Here is a 9,517-nt window from a genome sequence, read left to right as displayed (position 1 = left end):
CCCGCTGGACCACCTCTGCTTTGAATCTTGGAGCTGACACACATTTTAAAAAAATATCCCTGAGATGTTTTTAAAAAATAGATCATAACCTAAGCTTAAGAAAACTCTATAAATTCCAGTTAGTAGAAATTTCACAGGCCACATTTATTAACCAAAATGGAATAAAATTATAAATTAATAATAAAAGAACAAATAACATCAAAACACCGAGAAATTCAAAATACTGTCCTACAATATTTTTGTCATGGAAGAAATAAAAGTATGAAATTATTGGCTATTTAACTAAATAATAGTAATGTCAATAATACATGTAAAAAATGAAAGAATGAAGTCGAGTCAGTTATACACAGGAAGAAATTAAGAAATTAGTAAATGTATTATTTAACAATGAAAAGAATGACAAAGATAAATTAAGTAATGAACTCAATAAACTTGAAAAGAATAACAAAATTAAACTTAAGGAGAGCAAGAATGAATAAATGATATTAAATAAATTGATGTATTGTAAAAGAGAATTGATAGGCAAATTCTAGAGCTTCTTCTTCGGTTTGGAGCAGAGTCCACTGTTAAGATGATACACACTTGGTTACAAAAGTCACCTGGATGAACCATTGCAACTTTGGCAGGAATCTGTACCATGAGCCCATTTTAAAGTAGGAGGTTCAGCCTTAGCCCTATGTCAGACAATTACAACTTTTAGGAGAGGAACCTCTTTCAAGCATCTAGGTTTTAGCATTAGAACAAGACCTCCTGTTTGGGGCAGTGATAGCTGTAACTCAGCAAGTTCTGGTAGCTACTGAGGAGTCTTTCAGACTCACTGAGACATGTCTGAGTTCTGGTTCCATGCAGAAGCAAGAGTAACCAGGAGGGTTCTTTAGACGTTAGTACACTCCTGGGATGGTGGAGATGCAGCAGGGCAAAAGCCCTGTGGAGATAGACTGGAATTTTGCTGATCTTGGCAGATGGGTTTTGAGTGTCTTACTTTCAGATATGACCAGGGAGCCATTATTTGCACCTTAGCTATAAAGCAGGACACTCCAATTAGGTAAGAACAATTCATTAGAAGCTGAAGCCCATTTCTGATTAAGTTCAATGTTTTATTTTATATTGTAAAACAGACCTTATAATAATGCTGAAATCAAAGAAGCATTTTCTTATCTGACCAAGGTTTTATCTTCCTACTTCATTTAAAATAATACTTTCTAAATATAAACAGTTTAAAGATTATTAATTTCTTTCTCTTTTTCTAAGTTAAGGTAATCCAACAAATACTAGATAAATTAAACAAAAATAAATACTCCACTATATCTTTGACACACTGATTGTTGGCATGCTGTTTAATGGTGAATAAAACAGAGGTATAAATTGAGTATGTTTGCTATCACCTTTATATTTTACACTACTCTAAATGTTGTAACCAATACAATTAGGCAAAGGAAGGAAGGAAGAAAGGAAGGGGGGGGAGGGAGGGAGAGAGAGAGAAAGGAAGGAAGGAAGGAAAGAAGGAAGGAAGGAAGGAAGAAAGAAGGAAAGAAAGAGAGTGAAAGAAAATAGATATTGTAGTAAAGGAAGCAACATGATCAAATTCGTAAACATTATTATCTCTGCAAAACTGCCTTCACTTCAGAAACCAGTTACAAGGTCCCGAGTGTCCAGGTCACCCTCACATCTGACCAGCTGGCTACAAATTCAGGGGTTCTCACTATCCTCTCAAGTTCAATAATTCACTAAAATGACTCAGAACTCAGTTTTATTATAGCAATGGGATACAAATCAGGACCAGCCCCGGAGAGATGCACAGGGCAAGGTGTGGGAGGGTCCCAATCATGAAGCTTCCTTTGTCCTCTCTCCGTAGTCAGGGTCATCACCCTCCTGACAGACCGATATGGAGTGTTGCCAACCAGGGAAGCTCACCCAAACTTTGGTGCCCTATTTTTTATTGGGGCTTCATTAGGTAAGCACTATTGATTGAATCATTGGCCATGTGACTCAATCTCCAGCCTTCTTCCCTCCCCTGAGGTCAGGCTGATATGAAGCTCAAAGCCCCAACCTTCTAATCACATGGTTGGTCTTTCTGGCATGATGGGCTCCCACCTAGAGCCATCTCATGAGCATAAACTACTAATGTAGTTTATGCTCATGAGATGTGTGGTATGGTGTGGTGTAAGGGACCACCGTGAATAACAAAGACATTTCTCTCACCTGGGAAATTACAAGGATTTAGAGACGACCTCCCAGGAATCTGGGAGAGAGGCCAGCCATATTCTTTGTTACACACCTGCCTGTCTAATATAAAGTAGCGACCCCTTCCAAACCTCAGCCTTCCACTGGTGATTCTCCTTCTTCCCTCATGTTATTCTGTTCCTTCCTTAACAGTTATCATCATTATTCATACTGTGTATCTATTTATTTATTATTTTATTGTTTTTTTCCACCACTGGAGTGTAAATTTCATGAACAGAGGCGCTTTAATTGCTTTTTTGCTTTCTTTTTCTCCAGTGCCTGGAAAACTCTGTTAACATAGGAGGTGCTTAATGAGATGCGTTAAACAAGTAAATAAATATTCAATCAATTAAAAAAATAGCATAAATACAGAGTTGCAAATGGGATGTGCTATTGATGATGATCTTAGTTAAGGGAACTGAGCTATGACTTTTTTTTTTTTTTTTGTGGTATGCGGGCCTTCCTCTGTTGTGGCCTCTCCCGTTGCGGAGCACAGGCTCCGGACGCGCAGGCCCAGCGGCCACGGCCCACGGGCCCAGCCGCTCCGCGGCATGTGGGATCCTCCCAGACCGGGGCGCGAACCCGGTTCCCCTGCATCGGCAGGCGGACGCGCAACCACTGCGCCACCAGGGAAGCCCCTGAGCTATGACTTTTGTTTTCTGATTTGAAACCTGCGGATCAAGATCATACTAGGAAAGAGCATGGTTAAAACAGATCCAGCCTAATCAGAATATCTGATGAGGAGTGATTTAAATGTAAAGTTTGGAATAATTTCTCTTTCACTTGAATTTAATTGTACTCCCCAATATTCTTGATTGGTTATTTCTAACTTTTGAATATTTGGGAAGTGTAAAACTCAGTTAAGAGATATAGGTATCTATCAATATGAAAATACCTTGGAAAAATTGACTTCAGTTTAAAATTTATTAGTGGATGTCCTGGAAGGATTCAACCACTGAAGATTTGGTTTAAACCATGTAGTTATGTCAGAAGAGCAACTGGGAGGACACCAAAAAGATGTAAGAATGGGCAAGAGCTTATCTAAAATATTTCTCGTTAACGTTTCCCTCTAAGAGACAGACTTGTAACAGGATATTGTCTGCTCCGCTCTGGTGCCTCTTGGGGTTATGAAGTCACTAGAACTTTGGGTGACCCTGCAAGCCAGCTCTTTGTGCTCTCTTTACTTCCTCCTGACTCCGATGGACCGACGTGCTAGGGCGAGCCATGGTTGGTTGTGAGTTACTCAGGTTATCCACAAGGCCAAATAAAACTGCCAGTGGGAAGCTGCACAGCCGGCTTCCAAGCAGTGATTTAGTCTTGTGGAGAGCAGGGCTTGGCACTGGCACAGCCCCAGAACAGCGGCTTCTCTCTGCAGACCACTCGGCATTCTGGTGCTGAATGCAGTCATTTTCACTTACACCACTCTTCACTCTTCTGGAGACTTGGGTCAAAGGCTGAATGTTTGGAATCACCAGCCTCAGAGCTGAGCAAGAAATGAGAGGCCTCTGCCTTATGTTGGAATGAAAGAGCAGTTTCTTTCCATCCGCATAGCTCTACCCTCTTACTGTCTTAGTAACATTATCTTACTTATTGTGCTTTTAACTTTAAAGAACTGTAATTAAGCATTGAGCAAGGGCAAAAGACTGTTTTTAAATACATGTAAAGTGTAAAGAATAATGATACAACACATACCCATGGACTCTCCACCCCTCAATCTAGTTGGAAAGAGAGCGAGAGTGTTACCACTACCTTGGAAGCCATCCATTTGCCCCTCCAGGAACCCTCTCTCCCTCTCAGAGCTGTACAGTTATACCAAGTTTTGTGTTATCATTCCTTTGCTTTTACTCATGGTTTTACCACATTTGCATGTATTTCTAAAATATGTGTTGTTTAGTTTTTCCTGCTTCTGAACTTTATATAAATATGATATAGTTTCCTCTGCAACTTGCTTTTTGGACTCACCATTATTTTTTGGAGCCATTCATGTTGTTGTGTGTGGCTGTGATTAATTTTTATTTTTGTGATGTTTAGTATGCTGCTAAATAAACATATCCAGATTTATTTATCTCTTCTATTGTTGGCAAACATTTGGATTGTTCCTAGTTTTTTTTGGTGTTCCAAACGCTGCGACTATAAACATTCTTGTGCCTGTTTCTGGGTTCCCATGAGCAAGAATTTCTCTAGGATATATACCTAAGAGTGGAATTGTTGGGTCATAGGATAGTCACATCGTCAGCTTGTTAGACAAGGCTGAATTGTTTTCCATAGCAGTTGTATCAATTCATTCTTGCCCTGGCTATGTTCTTCTTACTCTATGTCCCCTGCAACCCCTCATATTAGACTTTTCCACTTGCCAATAGATGGGCATGAAATGTCTCTCATTATGGTTAAGTTTGCACTTTCCTCCTTATGAAGGAAGTTAAGATATCTGTATCTAGATTTGCCATTCTAATTCCTCTTCTATTAGAAACCTATTCATGTCCATTTTTCTATTAGTTATTTATCTTTTTCTTTTTGATATGTAGGAGTTTTTTATATAATTTTATACTAATCCTTTATCCAGTTTATGTGTTGCAAATATCTCTGTTAATTTGTGGCTTGCCTTCTCACTCGATTTTTGGTGTCTTTGGATAAGCAGACACTCTTATTTTTAAGGTAGAGAAAATTTCCGTATTTTACTTTATGGCTAGGGTTTTTTTTCTTCAAAGTGTAGCAAATCCTTTCCTTGCTCAGTAGTCATGAAGTTATTCTATATTCTAAAGTCTTCTAAGGCTTTTTATTTTGCATTTCATATTCAGGCTTTTTAATAAAATTGAAATTTATTTTTTTAATATAGTGTGAAGTAGGGTCCTGGTTTCATTTTCCTATTTCTTTTTATGCCATATGGCTATCTAATTGTTTTAACACCACTTATTTAAAAACCTCATCTTTTTTCCACAAACCTGGAATGCAACCTACATGTTATTTCAGTTGTCTGTAGATCTGTGGATTTGTGGGCTTTCTATTTTGTTGCATTGATATATTTGCATATCCCAGTACTTATATCACATTGTCTTGATTACTATGTCTTTATAATAATTTTGATAGATCAATCTCTTTCATTTTGTTGTTCTTCATCAATAACTTGGTTTTCCTGGCCCTTTCAAGAAGCGTTTAAGATTTTACTCTACTTGAAATCTAAAAAGTTAGCCCACCATGGTTTCATGGATGATGATATTAGACATGAAACTCCTGAGTAAGAGGCAGGGGACTTTATTAGTCATGGCACAGCAAGTGGTATGAGCATGAGATGTATGTGTCAGTGCCCCTTGCCCACAAGTCCCATAGGGGTGATGCATATGGACCTAGATAGATGCTTGCACGCACAGTGGGTTGCATTATAGAGAGGACTCTGAGCTTAGGGAACTAGAATCTTTTATAGTAGGCAGTGAGCATGCCTGCTCTTTGCTCTAAAGAGAGACGCTATCTTTACCTTCCCAAGCTGTTTGCTATACAAACATCCTTGCAAAAATAGTTGAGAAAAAAGGGCCGTCCATGCCTCTACTTACAAAATGTATAGAAACATCAAGGACCCCTGGAGAATTGTCTCACAACTGGCCCTTTGATCTTCGATGTACATTACATGCTAAATTAAGCTTGTCATGTATCACACACATACATGCATACACATGACCTATTGGGAATTTGTTTTGAATTGCACTGAATCTATAGATTGAGGGAGAGCTGACATTCTTATAATACTGAATTCCTAATTTATGACCGTGGTTTATCTGCATTTATTCAGTCTACCTTAATGTGTCTCAATAAAGTTTCCATAGAAGTCTAGCAGATCTTTTGTTTAATTTATTACTTAGTAAGATTGTATCCTATCTTGTCTCAAACTCCTGCAATGTCTCTCTATTTTATAAAATTCTAACACTGGCCTGCAAGGCTCTTCATGATCTGGTTCCCCATTACCTCTTTGCCTTCATCTCCTTCTATTTCCCATTTTGCTTGTTCTGCTTCAGCCACACTGACGTCCTTGCTCTACTTTTAATATGCCAGGCACTCTTCTGCCTTAGGCCTTAGCACTGGCAATTTTCCTTTGCCCATAATGTTTTTCTCCCAGAAATATTGGCATGGCTGACTATCTCCTTCAGTCTGTGTTCACGTCACCTTCTCAACAATGTCTATCCTAAATCCTTATTAAAAATTACAAACTGCCTCTTCTCTCCTGACAGTCTTGATTCCTCTTACCCTGCTCTGCAGTTTTCCCTTAGCATTTCTCATTTTATATCCTATTAAGTAATAGTACACAATACTATCCTACCAAATATCCTATTTATTTACATATTTGTCTGTTTGTTGAATGTATTTGTCATTTATTTTTGCCTCCTGTAACTAATATTTTAGCTGCATGAAGCAAGGATCTTTTCATTTTTATTTGCTGATGAATTTCAAGTGTGTGCAATAGTGCTATGCATGTAGCAGATACTTAAGAAATATTCTTAAATAAATTAAACAATTTTTCCCAGGTATGTCATATCTCTTGCTGTTATTATGCATGTTATTTAAAAAAAAAGTTTCTTTTTGTTTGCTGCTGACATATTGAAATGCAATTCATATTTGATGGTTATTTTTGTATTCAGAAACTTTTCTAAATGCTCTGACTCCCATAACTTATCTATAGATTTGTAATTTTTACACAGAAAACCATGGCATCTGGGCATAATGATAGTTTTTTCTTCTTTTCTTTCCTTCTAATCTTTATATTTAATATTTCTTTTCCTTACTTTACTTACTTTCAGCACAACATTTCTAGAAGTTGTGATGGCAGGCATCTTGTTTTGTTTCTTGTTTTAATGGAAATGCTTTCACTGTTTTACATGATGCTTACAGTCTGTTTAATGAAGATTTAGGTGGTCTTAGTCCATTTAATGAAATTTCTTTTAATTCCATATTTCCTAAGAATTGCTTGTTTATTGTGAATGAGTATTCAACTCTATTAGGTAATTTTGCTACTATTGAGATACATCATAATTTTGTTGTCTTTTGATCTTTTTTTTTTTTTTTTTGTGGTACGCGGGCCTCTCCCTGTTGTGGCCTCTCCCGTTGCGGAGCACAGGCTCCGGACGCGCATGCTCAGCGGCCATGGCTCACGGGCCCAGTCGCTCCGCGGCATGCGGGATCTTCCCGGACCGGGGCACAAACCCGTGTCCCCTGCATCGGCAGGCGGACTCTCAACCACTGCGCCACCAGGGAAGCCCCTTTTGATCTTTTAATGTGGCAAACTACCTTATTGATTTCCTAATATCAAACCAACTGGCACTGCTAGGAAAAATCCCACATAGTCACGCTGTATTATCTTTTCTACACTTGGCTCAATAGGTCTGCTATCGTTTTGTTGAGATGTTTTGCATCTGTTTTTATGACAGAGATTGCCCTGTACTTTTCCTTTCTCATACCTGCCAGGTTTTGGAGTGAAGCAAATAGTATTCTCATGAAATGAATTGGAGAGCACTTCTCCCCCTGCCCCCATACATTTGAATAGTTTTATAAGATTAGAATAATCTATATTTTCAATGTTTGTAAAACCCCAACATAGAAACCATCTTGGCCTGGAATTTTATTGTGTGAAGTTTTTCAACATTTAACTAATTGCTTTACTGGTTATAATTATTCAGGTTTTATATTTCTTCTTGAGTGAGCTTTGGTAGGTTAGGTTTTTAGATATTCAATTTACCCAAGCTTTCAAATTTATCTATATAAAGTTGTTCACAATATCATCTTACTGACATCAAATATTATTTGTGGCATTTGTAGCTTAGTATCTTTTTTTTTTTTTTTTTTTCTGGCTACTTTGGGTCTTTGTTGCTGTGCGCCGGCTTTCTCTAGTTGCAGCGAGCGGGGGCTACTCTTCCTTGTGGTGTACGGGCTTCTCATTGCGGTGGCTTCTCTTGCTGCGGAGCATGGACTGCTAGGCACGTGGGCTTCAGTAGTTGTGGCTCACGGGCTCTAGAGCGCAGGCTCAGTAGTTGTGGCTTACGGGCTTAGTTGCTCCACGGCACGTGGGATCTTCCCAGATCAGAGCTCGAACTCATGTCCCCTGCATTGGCAGGCGGATTCTTAACCACTGCGCCACCAGGGAAGTCCCCTAGCTTAGTATTATTTTTATTACCAGTATTGCTTGTAATTTCTCTTATTTCTGGTCAGTTTTACCTAAAGCTTGTCAATTTTATGCCTTTCTAAAGGACCAGTTTTTGGCTTTGTTGAGCTTTACTAGTGTATACTTGTTTTCTATGGTATTTACTTCTGATACTATCCATATTATTTCTTTCCTTTTAATTATTTTGGATATTTTATGCTTTTCCCTTATTTTTAAAGTTGAATGCTTGACTCAATTTTTAGCTTTTCTTCTTTTGTATAATGAACATTTAAAACAAGTTGTTATAGCTGCTGCTCACAAGGTTTTGATATGCAGCACTTTCATTATTGCACTGTCCTAAATACATTCTACTTTTCATCATGAATTTTTCTTTGGCTCATGTGTTATTTAGAAGTATGCTGCCTAATTTCAGAACAAATGAGACCATCTTGTTTTATTCGGAGGGGAATAATTATACTATTTTAATTAAATAGAGGTCAGAAAAATGTGTTCTTTTTGATGCAAGTCATTTGAATGTTTTTGAGATCTGATTTATGCCTCAGCATGTGATCAATATTTTTACCTGTCCCATACATGCTTAAGAAGAATATGTATTCTGTAGTGTTCGGTATATCTTCATCAAAATAAGTTTGTTAACTGCATTCATTTTTTCTCCTTAACTGTTATATCTGTAAGTTATTGAAAATATGTGCTAAAATCTTCAATACTATAGTGAGATGGTTAAATTCTTCTGAAATTCTTACAATTTTTCTTTCATATATTTTGATAGGTGTATATAATCTAGAATTTTTATATCTTCCTAGTGAATTTAATTACTTTTATTTTTTTAATTTTTCAAAATATTTATTTATTTATTTTTAACATCTTTATTGGAATATAATTGCTTCACAATGGTGTGTTAGTTTCTGCTTTATAACAAAGTGAATCAGCTATACATGCACATATGTTCCCATATCCCCTCCCTCTTGCATTTCCCTCCTTCCCACCCTCCCTATCCCACCCCTCTAGGTGGTCACAAAGCACCGAGCTGATCTCCCTGTGCTATGTGGCTGCCTCCCACTGGCTATCCATTTTACATTTGGTAGTGCATATATGTCCATGCCACTCTCTCACTTCTTCCCAGCTTACCCTTCCCCCTCCCCATGTCCT

Source organism: Physeter macrocephalus, chromosome 12 (assembly GCF_002837175.3).
Source record: "Physeter macrocephalus isolate SW-GA chromosome 12, ASM283717v5, whole genome shotgun sequence".
Classification (NCBI taxonomy): domain Eukaryota; kingdom Metazoa; phylum Chordata; class Mammalia; order Artiodactyla; family Physeteridae; genus Physeter; species Physeter macrocephalus.
Note: the sequence above shows the minus strand (reverse complement) of the source record.